Here is a 13996-nt window from a genome sequence, read left to right on the forward strand (position 1 = left end):
AAGAGAAAGGAAGGCTGAGACAAAGAATGTGAGGTAGGCTTTCATACAAAAAACACCTCTGGACTTGTCCGTGGTTTCTTCACTGTGTGCCATCCTCCTCCTCTTCCTCTTCCTCCTCATGTTCAGATGTGCTTTAGCTCCACAAGTAAACCACTTGTTACATAATCTTCAGCTATGGATCGCTTCCAGTGGTGAAGACCTCCTTAAGCGAAACAAGGAAGGAGATGATCCAGAGAGGCATTAAAGAGTCACCTCTGATATTCTCCTCTGAATGTTGGAAAGCCTCTCTGGCATCATCAACAAAAAACAACAAAACTGTTTGATGCCTTTTGGACAATAGGCAGAGTTCACATGCTGATGTGCTCAAGGTTCCTTAAAAGTGTCAAGCTGAGGTTTTGTGATTTACTCACATATAATATATAGTATTTCATTTTAATGTTCAGTTTATTCGGTATGATCTTTGCATCCTGGTTGTTACATATTTCAACTGTTTACATCTAAGGACAATTTAGAGTCTTCAATTAACCTGAGAAGCATGATTTTGGATTGTGGGAGGAAGCTGTAGAAGCATGTAGATTGACATTTTTAATAGCAATAATAGAGTAAAGTGGGGAGCAGGCAAATGAGATCCCAACCTCCTGCGAGGCGAACAAACTGCACCAACTGTGCTGAACAATCTTTAATACTCTCACTGCTGAGCTTGAACACAGGCTCACACAGGGCTTTATAAAGCACCCCCGCCATATGCATTCTATGGCCCTAGATATGCCACCATGACCAAGACACTTGGGCATGTCATGCAGGGCCCTGAGAAGAAGACTGATGCGTCTCGTCATTAAAGGCTGGTGGGCTTCCCCCGCGGTGAGATGTATGTTCCCGCTGTGCGGGCCCAGCGGGAATCCCCTGGCACCCCGCTACGATTTCTGGGAGCGGAAGCATCTGGTGGATGACGTTTTTCTTCTCATACTTGGGCCAAGTAGGAAGACACACAGATGTGGGCATTCCGTCAAATTGTGTATGTGCTGAGAGCGTGGTTGTAGTCCACAATCCCCGACGTGCAGAGACAAAAAAAAGTCTGGAGCAAAATGTCTGCCACGTGGTCCCATGGGAGCCTGCCCGCTGTCCACAGCTCCTGCTGAGACTGCCCAGTGGGAGCTCCACTGCTAGCGGCTAGCTGCTCAGCGGGGTGTCAGGGTGATGCGGTCCAGGAGACTATAAGCCTAAGTGTGGTTTGGTGACCATGAAGGCCTTGTGCCTCAAACAGGCCAGAAAAAGCGAGCATTTGTCAGTCCCAAGGTGTATGATCTTAGACATGGACGATTGTGTTCGTTCTTTTACAAACGTTGTTCCCATGGCCTCCACCCAAAGGGTCCTGAGAAATTATTTCAGACAGCATGATCATCATTGAGATTGCTAAAAGGCCATGACTAAAATTGACGATGAATAGATCTCATACATTTGAGAGTACGTAATTGCAAAAGTAAACGTGTTATCAAGAGTTACTCTTAATGTGCTTGATCCACAGAGACAGCTGCCTTTCATTGATGAAGTTCCCAAACATAAAAAAAAACAACAACTGAAAACAACCAACAAACTTATAAGCCCTGATCTAACAATGATCAAATTTCCACAAGGAAAGCGCTATAAAACGACATGATTAGATTCCTATTAGAGAAAAGTAAAACTCCTGAAATTCTGGAAACAATGATTAAGATTCATTTGCTCTATTTTTTATTACTGATCATGCACTCGTGGTTTTGTGTATATCAGCTTTTCACAGTATTATGAATTATTCTTTGTGATATCTGCTGGTTTTGCACACTTTAATGGCCTTTAATTTTTCTGTTTTCTACACTTTGGTGGCACTTTTGTTGTGAATGTTCTCTACCGATAGCATCTTTATTTGTATGAAATGGCATTTTGTGCAGGAGTATACTATGGATGTGGAAGAATGACATTACCAAATTCAGAGTTTGAAGATGAACAATCACATTTTAACTTTTCAAATCCAAACTTAGTAAAGTAGAACAAGCTCATAAGTTTAAGTTGTAACTCATCGTTTGAAAAAAAACCCGCTTTCTTTCATTGTGTGAACACTCAATGTCTTTGGACAACAAAACTTGTTTGGTAAATTAATATCAAGCTTGTAATTATTATTATTATTATTATTAAAAATTACTGTGGTTGTGGAGAACAAAAGTCCTAGCTGGGTACTACCTTACTCGCATGTCATTGTGGGACATGTTAACGGGACATATATTCAAGATACAAGACAGGTGATATATTGTCTAGAATCCCAGTGTGAGAATTAAAGTTATATTTGTCAAGGCACACGTTTGATTACCTCCAAAGAAAACGATTTTACACACTCATCTATAAAACTGACTAGAAGTGCGATAATGAATTTAGACAAAATGTCTCGGGTGCTGAGGCCTTGTGGTGTAAAACGCCTCAATGCCAACATTGGAGTTGAGGCCTGAGCAAAGATTGATGACCCATCTCATGGCGGCAGCAGTTACCTGCCACAGTTCAGAGAGGACAAAACCTCAGGGCCGGGCCAGAACTAACTAAATTCGTGTCGTCCGCCCCTTTGCAAGGTATGGGAAAAATGGCCTCGACATAAGAGCTTGAGAGATGAGAGAAGTGGAATGTGAATGGAGCCCAATAGAGAAAAGAGCTGAAAGGAAGAGGAACTCGGTCAATGGGAAGGGGGCAGGAGAAGTTGAATGCACCACTGCGTTGTCTACAGTGTTGATATTTGCCTCAATGGTTTCTTCTAAAGTGAGCGCTTTAAGCCAGCTCGACACACCAAATTTAGCCTTTGTGCACGGGGAGGCCCCTAGCTATCGTGATACAAGGTGAGGAGGCACTGGGGGCAGATGGAACCTGCTTGTCACCTCAATGGTCTCCTTTTTACCCCCCTGCGTGGCCTCCGTGGCCCGATCCGCCCATCGCAACCATTCACGCAGTTCTCTAGTGGGAACGTTCGGGGACCCCGCGCTTTGGGACGGCCCAATATAATGAGCCCTTCTGCATGGCTTGAATGTGACATCATTGTTCGTTGCGGAGCCATTAAACCACCTCCTGGGCAAACAAGAGCGTCCCTTTTCCTTTATGGGGCCGAAGAAGGCAACAAAGAGAAGAGTCATTGAGACACAGAGGAGCCGCCCTTTGTTTGGTATCCTTTCTGCTACTTCTCAATGCCTGGGCTGGAAAGGGGAGGATACTGTTGGTCTTTAGCGCTGCTCATATCGCTACAATCCCTTGTTTGGCCAAAGTGGAGATGTGAACTTAATTGACTTGAGTGGCCCCTGTGCACCGTGTAGCCAATAACCTGGATGACACACAGAGAAGGTATTGTGCGTCCTCAAGTGTTTGTGGCCGGCCAGGTCGAGGATGCTGAGGAAAAAAGGCCGACGGCTGATAATGAAACCCTGGAGAATTTGAGATCGCGTGTTGTTGAAATAGCGTCATTATGTGACAGGGAACACCATTGTAGAAAGATAGGGATCACACCATGATGATTGAACTCTTGAGGAGCGAATGGGAAGTGGTACCTTGACTTTTTATTATTATTATTATAGCTCAATCAATGCTTTGTGTTGAGAGCCACAATTTTAGTACCCTGCTACTCATGAAATGAGGAAAAAAGGCTATGGCATGTGGTCAAGCTGAGCCAAAGTCGCTAATGCACTCTCAGACGATTCCTGAACGGGACAGACAAACACAAAAATACAAAATGCCGACACTCGCAAGGCACTGCGCTAAGCCACAACCCAAACACAGACACTCAAAGACAGACTAAAACTCGATTTGACATATGAGGAAATTGAGTTACAATCTAGGTCATGGAAGGAATTAAACTAACAAGTCCGCTGAAATCGGGTGAAAAAATTCAATGAAATCCTTGTGGTTTACGTCAATTTCCAGAGAATTAAAAACACATCGAGCAAAGTTGTTCGGGTGACTTGGGGCTACAGAGAAACAACTCTTATCCTTGCAGGCATCCGGAAAAGTGAGGCAGAGTGATTGAGAGGTTAAGGAGAAAGTCATCACCTTCCCGGGTGCTGCCAATTGCCAGCGCGCCATCCATCTTGTCGTCTAATCAAGTTATCATATCAACAAATCTCCCCGCTGGGGCCCCAGCGGCTGACACTGCTGAGAAAGAAACTCCGAGGGGGATAACAAATTTCAAGCAGCAGGACACTGAGAGAAAGGCACTGGCCTGCCAGGCGCCAATGAAAGGTACCTGCGGCCTTCGGTCAAGCTCCCCCCCTGGGAATGACACTCACGCTGGGCACCACGCTGAGGACGTTATTCAATTAAGCTTCCAGTTATGTGGGCAACCTATTCTGCTACCCGGTGGGCCCTACAAGCCACCCACTGACAAAAGTGCGGGAGTGAAAAGGTGGAACCCATTAAAAAGTGGAAAAGTGTTAGGATATGGTTTATACAGAACAGTGGCTGCAAAGTTTCATCGGAACGCCATTAATTCATAAATGCTACGTTGAAAGACGAACAGGCAGCCCTGAGACAAAATGGTCAAATCGTAGTCACGTGTGGATGGTTATGCTTTAAAAGTTGAATTGTTGGGTAGCGGGGAACTCCTACTCTCACGTTCGTGCCCAGTGTGCTGACAGCGACACTCAGCAGGAGTCAGCGGAAGAAAGGAGCTTGCTGGCTTGGCCCAACAGTTGACCTGCCACTCCAACGCTACCTGCTGCTCGGCCACAAAGGAGCCCCTCGGCGAGGCGCGTCGGGAAGAAAGCTACCCGGAGAATGACGGAGCTTCGGCTCAACAGAGCAGAGGGCCCTCGTCTATCCTCCATGACCACTCTGTCAATCCATGAATACCATTTACACCGCGGGAAGCCACTTTCCTTTTTTCCTCCTAATAGCCCCCCTGTTCTCCCATCTTTGCCTCGCACCCCTCGCTACATTCACAGGAACCCTTTTTCTCTCTTCCCTCTTCTTTATAGGCCCAAATGATGAGCGAGGCTCCCCAAGCATTGCAAATTGATTATAGCCCTAAATATTTATTACATGACAGCAGGAGGTCTGCACGGCAGCGATGTGAAAGAGAGGGAAGCGTGCTGGGTAGAAGAATGTGGGCTCATCCTCATCATTATGATCACACACTTTGTCAGTGTCACAGACATACACACACACATACACACGCATACACACAGCGAGGACATGCTATGAAGATAACTCACTAGGATATTAGGAACGGAGATCTACTTGCATCACAGTGGCATTAACAACCAATTTGGTCATTTTCATGCTCACACTTCAATGAGGATTATACATAATTACATTACATGTGCCACACAAATGCACCATTAAGACATTTTAAAGGCTATTAGAAAGTGTGACTAACTGCTGTCATGTACAATCCACAAACATTTGATTCTAATATCTTTGTCACAGTTTCTCGTCAAGATAATGCAATTTTAATTTCACTGCAAAAGGTTTGTACTTTTGGCTCACAGAATGTCTATTTTGTCAGTGGGAAGTAAACGTAGAACAAATCCAAGGCTTGAAGAGCCTAGGAAATGTGTTATTCTAGATTTAGGTCAATAAATTCTCTGCCGCATTCAACAGGCTTTAATGTACATTCGGGTCATTTTCCATTGCTGGACATACTGTACTGGAGCTTCACTGGTGAAATGGAACAGCCAAAGTAAACCAACAGGAAAAATCTATTCCATGATGCTTTTGACTTCCAAGTTTTACAAACTTGATGTAAGGGCTCAGAATGTTCCCATTATAAAACCTAGAATAACACTTCAGGTACTGTTCTTTGTACCATTTTAAAATTCTTACTTGAGAACCTTGTATGATAAAACAAAAATAATATTCAGATAAGAATAACTAGACTAGCTCTGTGGTTGCTCCTCTGTTCTTCCTCCATCTGTTCCCTACTTTATCTTGACAATTGGCTGAGGAAAGCAGATTCCTCACAGTTCCCCGATGAGGGTAATGTTAAGTGACAAGACGGTGGTAGGGACTTTCACCTAAAAGCTCCATCAAATTTGGCGTGGCCCAGACGTGGCCCAAGATGCTCTGCTAATATCCCGCATCAGCAGAAAGACAAAAGCAACTTGTCAATTATTAGACTGCAGGACCGGCTGCAATGAATGAAGACGTCTAGAAGGAGTCATTGTACGCTGATTGAGAAGTTAGCCGTTAGTTGAGGTTCAGATGCAGTCCAATGTCCAGCTATGGAATAATTAACCAGAAACAGCCATTTATCTTGACCAATGACAGTGCCAAAGACAAAAGGGCCTGACCAATCATTGACGGTAACACAGCTTCACAGCTGTGAGACTGCGCCCAACACAAGGAAGGAAGGACGTGGCAGTTTAACCATAATGCATCAACTTTACTGGCTACACTGATGGACGAGTAAAATGACGGAATGCCTGATCAAGTAAGACATCACAAAAATGGGAAACGCTCCATTTTGCTGACGATGCACATCTATCTTGAAGATGCGTAATGTTTGTCTCCAAATTAAATGCACATGCCCGCTGACCCACAAAGACACATTTAGCATTCACAAGCAGGACTGACTACAAATTATAAATCTTGCAAAATGGACAAACATTAAAAAAATACAACATTAAAATCACTGATATACTTTTTATATAATCTAATTTCGAGACATCTCTCTTCCCACACACTATAACTAATGTTTATAAACAAACTATAGTTTACCTTAAGGTTAGGTTAGCGCTGAGGTTATCAAAAATGTTATAATCTCATTAATTTTGTTTTCGTTTTCGTGGGGCACCGAACGTATGACTTCAAACTGTGAGGCCTGTAGGGGCAGTTTGATAATTTCCAGGGAGACTTGTTTCAGATCATCAAAATTAATCTGAAAATTTCAAACATTTAGATGCTAAATACAAGAATTATGAATGATTATCAACATTAAGACAAACATTTTATTATTAAAGTGAATGTCTGTACAATGACACAACAAATATGGCAGGAAATTGGGGGGGACAAAAATCAAACAAATCAATCACTATATGACATCACACAATAACCTAAACTTTGCAAGAGACGAGGGTTTAGCCTGAGTAAAATTAAAGAAAGTAACTCTGCAAGTGGGTATTTAATTTTCTTTGGCTTTTTGTGCACCCAAAAGGCACTGCAGAAGGGGAGGCAGTTACATGTGGATACAGCAGGGGGGGTAAGAGGTTAGGTGAAGGGGGGGGGCACTGTTACGGTATGTGGCCAACCCCTGGCACGCACATCGCCTCCACTTTTCACGCTGCTCACTCCCAAGGCTGGGCTCCCCCGACGTCCCTGGCCTCCTCCTTGTGCCGCTTTGTGTGCCCGCATAATCTCCCGGTAAAGGAGGCGACGCAGGTGGTCCCATCACCCCAACCCGTCTCCCCAGAATCCATCATCTAGCTTTCTTTCTCTGCCTGCATCCTCTCCCTCCTCTACACAAAAAGACACCTCACTGGCAGAGATAAACCTATTTTAGGGAAGCTGGAGAGGGGACCCTTAAACCCACCAACCCTTTACCTCTCACCTCATCTGTCCTCGTCTCCACCACCCCCTCTTGGGGAGAAAAGCATTGTGTGTGTGTGTGTGTGTGTGTGTGTGTGTGCCTGCGTGGTCACGGGATCTACCTCTTTAGTCTCGCAGTGAAGCCCATCCACTCAATCCTCAGGGGACACAGGAGGTCAAGGGTGGCATTAAGGGACGGTTTAAATGGTGGTAATGTTGTTAACCCTAGAAAATGGTGCAAGTTGGTTCCAAGCAGGTGAAACCAGGTTAGAATATATATATATATATATATATATATATATATATATATATATATATATATATATATATATATATATATATTTCCCTATGATCTCTATATCGGAGGTGGGTCCAGATTCTAGTACTATAGTGACTATTGTTATTTATTTTATTTTATTACTTAATGGGAACAAACTAAAATGGTATCATACGTTTATCCCGACCACCATCCCTTCAAAGAAATCTATGGCGGAAATTGTTGGCTATTCCCCCCCAAGTGCCAAGATGTGACGCAAGTCTCGGACAAAATGGAAGTCATTATGACTAATTAGCCGCTGCTCTTTAAAGCAGCAGGACGTGCCTGCTGCCGGAGGTCTCGGTGTGGGTCAGTGAAACACCACTGACTTTATTGCAATAGCAAGGAGATGGGAGCGGACGTATGGTGGCGGGGGCCGACGAGGTGGAGGTGAATTTGAGAATTAACTGGAAAGTGTGTGTCCACTTTCTTCTCAAGAATGTTTCCTGCAAATAATGAAGGAAATGAGCCGAGGGACAAATGATGGGGGTTCTCGGAAGATGCGAGCGATGGGGGCTGCACGCGATGAAGTGGGCTCCTTCTTTCGCTGCCAACTGGGCATTCCTCAGGCTCGTCTAAGTATAACCCTAACAAACATGCACACATACACATAAACAGTTTAATAACCGTCATTTAGACGTGCGACCCACATCAGCAGCATCAAACACCTGAATACCTTCTTACCGCATGATTTCTTAGCCTCAACTCCCCCTCGCTTGTCTGTTTTGTGTACCTAGAGTTCGTTACAACACGCCCCCCATACACACACAAACGCAGATGAAGACAATTTAACATCACGTAAGCCCAACAAACTAGTCTGCCTCGATTTGTGCAGGTATTCACTTTCTCTTTGCAGCCTACCATTGTTCATTGTCTCACGGGTGTTTCTCTCTGCAGCCTGTAGTGACGCACTGAAACAACAATTCCAGTAAACTTCATTAACAAAGTTGGCGTGTGTCACCGAGAACTAAACCAGTTTCCAAAACACATGGGTCAAAAAAGAAACCATCAAAGGATGTCGTGGTAAAATTTGCAAGTACAACAGATTAAAGATTGAGGGATGTACAGTGTGACTTAAATGCATTCCAATTTTCTAAAAAAGACCCACTTTCTGTACTAGCACACCTATTGTACAAAGAAGGGCCAAAAAGCATGTTCAGACAAGTTGCTGGAGAAGAACCAACCCGAGAGCCCTGACCTCAACCCCTCCAAACACCTTTGGGCTGAGAGACAATGAAATTAAAAAGAGTAAAAGTTTGCTTTCGAATGGGGTAAATTTTGTAGATAAACAGAGCACACAACCCTGTGGTCTTTATCAATGAAATCTAAAACCCTCCGTCTGATTTCCCGTCTGGGAGAGGTAGTGAGGCAATGCGGGAATCAAAGCAATGACCACCTCTTCTAATTCTCTCCTTCTTCTCAGTTTTACTCTTTCTGCCCCATATACTGCATGAGCCTATACCTTCTTCTTTCACAATGCCAGTTATGCATTTATTTTCATGTGAAGGACAAAAAAGAGTTATCGTTAAAAGTCAGAGGTCTTACAGTCGCAGGACGTGCTGAATGAAATTGTTTTTCTGGAAACAAAAGCAAAGATTCACAAGGTGATCTGCATTTAAATGATCTGGCCGACGGAAGCAAGCAGTGAAAAAGTTTGGCTTTTAACAAGAGACAGTGAAAGAGACTCCTTCAACATACAGATCCCACCAACTGGCTATAAAAAGTTTTCTCGGTTAGGGGGTAACATGGTAACACGTTTTACTACGCTGCGGCGCTGAGGCAACGAGGGAGCGAGGACGCGTCTTTTGTTGGCGGCACGGAGGCAGCAGACAATGATGGAGGCGTGAGGGGAACAGGAATGCCTTTACAGTAGAAGCTCTCGGAAGTCGAGGTTGGGTGTGCGTCTGTCTGACGCTTTGTCCATGTGTCAGTGTGTGTCCCTTTCGCTGACAGATACGACTGTGGGAAAAGTGGCCTTATTGTCTCGCCTCCATTTATTTGCAGTGTGGCTCATTCGGCTGATAAGTGACGGAGAGGAGCGTAAATGAAACAAATTCAATTCTCCGCAGCATTGTGACTCGCCGACATGAATCACTTCTGATTAGCTTCAAGCGGGCACGGTCGAGACATCAATAAAGCCACGTCTCGCGACAGAGGCGTCCGTGCACCTCTGCCGGGCTGTCACCGTCATTACGATTCATCATGATTTCTGACCATCAGAATCTGCCGGCATCCGAGGGCCCTCCATAAAATATGTTAATCAAATCAGGCCGCTGGGGGCTCCTCAAAGGGAGCTTTAACACAAATTGAATATCACTGATGGCTTCAGAGGAGGGGTCACTCTCAAAGAGGGAGGCCCTAACCCTGTTAGTCACACAGGTCGCCGCTCAATGATGCCGCATATTTCCAGTCACTGTCAATTACTCTGACATCGTGTGTGGAGGGGTTAGGCACAGGCATCGTTTCGGGGGCCGGGCGACACCGCTCAGCAACTGCTAGCGTGTAAGAAAAGACGCTAAACGCTCATCACAATCACTCCGTTCATGTTCAAGTACACACTGCAATAGCTTCAAAAAGGTTATTTTCCCAACAACGTGACACCGTGTCATCATAAAGCAACCCAAATAATTGCTGCACTGTGTAATAATCTTAATTTGCGATTTTATTGATATTTATGGCAGAATAAGTGAATAGAATTGACCACACAAGCTCTCTTTCTGAACCCACACTTGGTGGCTTTTTTTTTTTTTTTTAAAAAAAACCTTGGAGCTAATTTTATTGGACCTAGATCCCGAAAAACAAGCGACTAGCCGATAGGCTTGCAGCACAAATCGCACAAACACACGTTTCTGACGCAAACTGTAAAAACGGGCTTTTGTGGGAGTGTTTGTGAAGACAGACCGCAAAGGTGAGGCAACAGAGAGTCATGAGGTGGGAGGCATGAAATAGAAACAGGATAGCAGAAAGCCACACTTGAGCTTTTTCTGAACGCTAAACGACATGGACAGACAATATTGTATAGCCTCGCACAATCTGAGCACCCAGCATCTTGCATTTTTGCACACACTGCTTGTATCTCGACCACCAGCTCCACTGTGGTGCTAACACCTAAAAGAGGATTAAGCGTAGGTCCACGCCACATTTTAGGCTGCGTTTGCTTGGATAGACCCGAGGGAGGTGGGATAATTCTATTTTGAGTCTCTGAACACTCGAGTGATGCAATAAATGTCTGCTGTGACCCACACAGCATCCAAAGTAACGCCAAAAAGTCAAACAAAAAGATGCACACGAACGGGGAATTTTTCACTTCAAACTGACATAATTAGCATTTTGCTTCTGTGGAAATATTTATGTATTGTTGTACTCTTTCTGAAATGTCTATCACTAACCAATGATATGACAGTAGTCATGTCAAAATTACTATTTGTACGAAAAATGCTTCCATGTGATGGATATAAAAGAGTCAAATAGAAAACAGTACGCGCAGTGGTGCCTTGCCTTCCTCTGCCATGTGATGGCGTATTCCATAAACTAATTCATTGTGTGCTGTTCGTAACCTCAAAGCCTTGTACTATGTCGAGATCTATAGTTGACGCCCTGTACTAATATGAATCTATTAACTCAACATGTCTATGAAAATGCTTTCCTCATATCCTGCACACGTGTGTGTGTGTGTGAGAGTGTGTGTGTGTGGTCGACGTTACACCTTAAACGCCACCATTATGATTTTACAAGGCAGTTTCTGATTTACTGACACCACTGGCTACCTTCCAGCTAATTTCCAAAAGAAGAATGCTGAACATCAGATCCTTCCAGCCCCCCGACCCTCAAAAAATCTGCTTTCCCTTCCCCTTCATCTCAAAGGGGCCCCAAGTGTAAAATAAAAAGAGGCACGCGAGAGCAGACTTCATAGATCATACAGCCAAACGCGGTAAGTTGAGTGCGTTGCTCCCCTAGGCCACGATAAATGATCTCAGCCCTGCGTGTATATGCAAACAAACACCAAACACACTTAAAACATTACTGTCAAGCACACGTGACCTCTGCAGACCTTAAATACCCGTGCATGGGTCCACATGCAGAACACTCATGCACGGTAAAAAGAACAGAACCTCAAAACAGACAAATTCTATGTTAGATGGCGAAAAGGATGCAAAATTGAGTGTTGGCTAATGCTAGATGCCAGACCTAGCAGCAGGTTGACTGGCCAAAGAGTACCAATGGCGTGAGACGGATGTCATGCCCGGGTCACCAAACGATTTCGATGCCCTTGAAAACGTCTTAGTCGACAAAGGTTAGGTTCTTTCATTTTTTTTTTAAGTTGATGTTAAATTAGAGGAAAGGAGACCTGAAAAAAATATTAAAGAGAGCCTGTTTGTGCCATTCAAACCAGCCTGACAGTTTAGATGTTGGTATGGTGAGAACTTATATGGGTGGTTTGTTTGTTTGTTGTGAAAGTCTAGAAGGGGAAGTATAAAGGGAACCCTCCCACTCAATTGGCCCCAGGTTTCAGAATAGCTGGAGGACAGTTCATACAAAGGCACAGTGTGATGGGGTCATCACCGTCACAGCTCAAAGTTGGGGGTTGTGCCAACTTGGTAAATGACAGCTTGGTATGGTTGCCATGTCCTGATCTGCTCAAGTTGCCATGTCCTCATCAACATGTTTACGTACCGCTAACCTGGGGGTGGGGGGGATAACGCTATACAGACCACTTGTAAAGGCTGCTGACTATAAAGACACAATCAGTGGCTGTCACGTGACCACGTGTGCATGAGGGGCTGTGCTGGTGAGAAAAACAGTGGATTTACATAGCAGTGTGCGACTTCAAACGAGGTGGCTGACGTTTGAATGGGCTGCTAGCGGTGGGAGCCTCTGCTGGGCTTTTTGTCGCCTTGCAGGGTGAGCCAAGGAAAATGGGCAAGCCGACTTGCGGGATCGGAGTATAGACGGCTTGCCCTGTTTACTGGCTCGACAGGTTACCATAGGAGCGTCGCACAAACAGTGTGTGTGTGTCCATGCGTGCTTGCATGAGACAAAGGAAGAGTGTGTGTGAGACGAAGAGAAGTGGGGAAAAAAAAGACACATATGGGCAATGAGTCATTCGGACCGCTTCTATTGTTAGCATCATGAATTAAGTTTTTAGGGGGTTGTGCAAGCATTTATTTGAAAGGCACTTTATACGTGGAAGGGGAAACGTCGTGATCGGTAAATCATGATCAATCTATTTGGGCCAGACAATTTTCGACATCTTTGTGGCAACAGTTGGAGAAAGACCTTTTCTGTTCCAGCATGTGGCCATAGAAGATGTGGGGGAACTTGGGAATCCTGGAAAGCCTTAACAAACCTTTGGGATAAACTAGAGCAGGGGTCACCAACCTGGTTCTCACAGGTACCAGGTATAGCCTGTTCTAAAAATAGGTTTCTAGTGATGGGACGTTGTAATTTTTCTTTTTTGGAATGTTGTAGATCTCGCCGTTTCAGAATAAATTCAGAATTCAAAACCCTATAGAATTCAATTAAAAAAAAAAAACAGAATTCAAAAACCCCATAGAAAGTCATCTCAAAAGATTGATAAACATCAAAACTGATGAACTGCAGAACAGGAAATATTTGCAACAAATTTTCACAAAAATCAACTCACCCAAACATTTTCATATTACACTACCATATGCTTGTCTAGCATGAAATTCAAAACCCCAAATTGATAGGCTGGCTCACTCACCTGTGTGAATACAAGGCAGTAAAGTTGCATCCTCAGCCACTTTTCCAATTAAGCCAATACGTCCATGTTTTTGGGGAACACAAAATTACAAACTCTTCATGCACTTCAAACAATATGCCATACTCTTCTTCTCTGATGTGCAACCTTCAGGTAGGAAGTGCTAATCAACAATTTCTGTCATCCTGTGGTTAACACTGGTATTGCGTCTTTCAACAGCCCAGCAGCAGTAAATATTTTTTTTAAATGAATTGAGGGCCACTTTGAGTGCGGGTAGATAATATAATATAATGTATGTATGTATGTATGTATGTATGTATGTATGTATGTATGTATGTATGTATGTATGTATGTATGTATGTATGTATGTATGTATGTATGTATGTATGTATGTGTATATATATATATATATATATATATATATATATATA

The 13996-nt window shown here is 43.8% G+C and overlaps 1 long non-coding RNA gene across 1 annotated transcript in view; it reads right to left on the reverse strand.

The window, feature by feature from the left end:
- LOC148388342 (uncharacterized) overlaps positions 1 to 13706 on the reverse strand; it is a 38515-nt gene extending 24809 nt beyond the window's left edge. Inside the window, exon 1 of the long non-coding RNA XR_015862105.1 lies at positions 13569 to 13706. This is a non-coding gene — a long non-coding RNA (uncharacterized LOC148388342). The remainder of the gene's footprint in view (positions 1 to 13568) is intronic.
- Positions 13707 to 13996: the final 290 nt, after the last annotated feature.

Source organism: Syngnathus floridae, chromosome 13, assembly GCF_059516105.1.
Source record: "Syngnathus floridae isolate MCC-2025c chromosome 13, RoL_Sflo_1.0, whole genome shotgun sequence".
NCBI lineage: Eukaryota > Metazoa > Chordata > Actinopteri > Syngnathiformes > Syngnathidae > Syngnathus > Syngnathus floridae.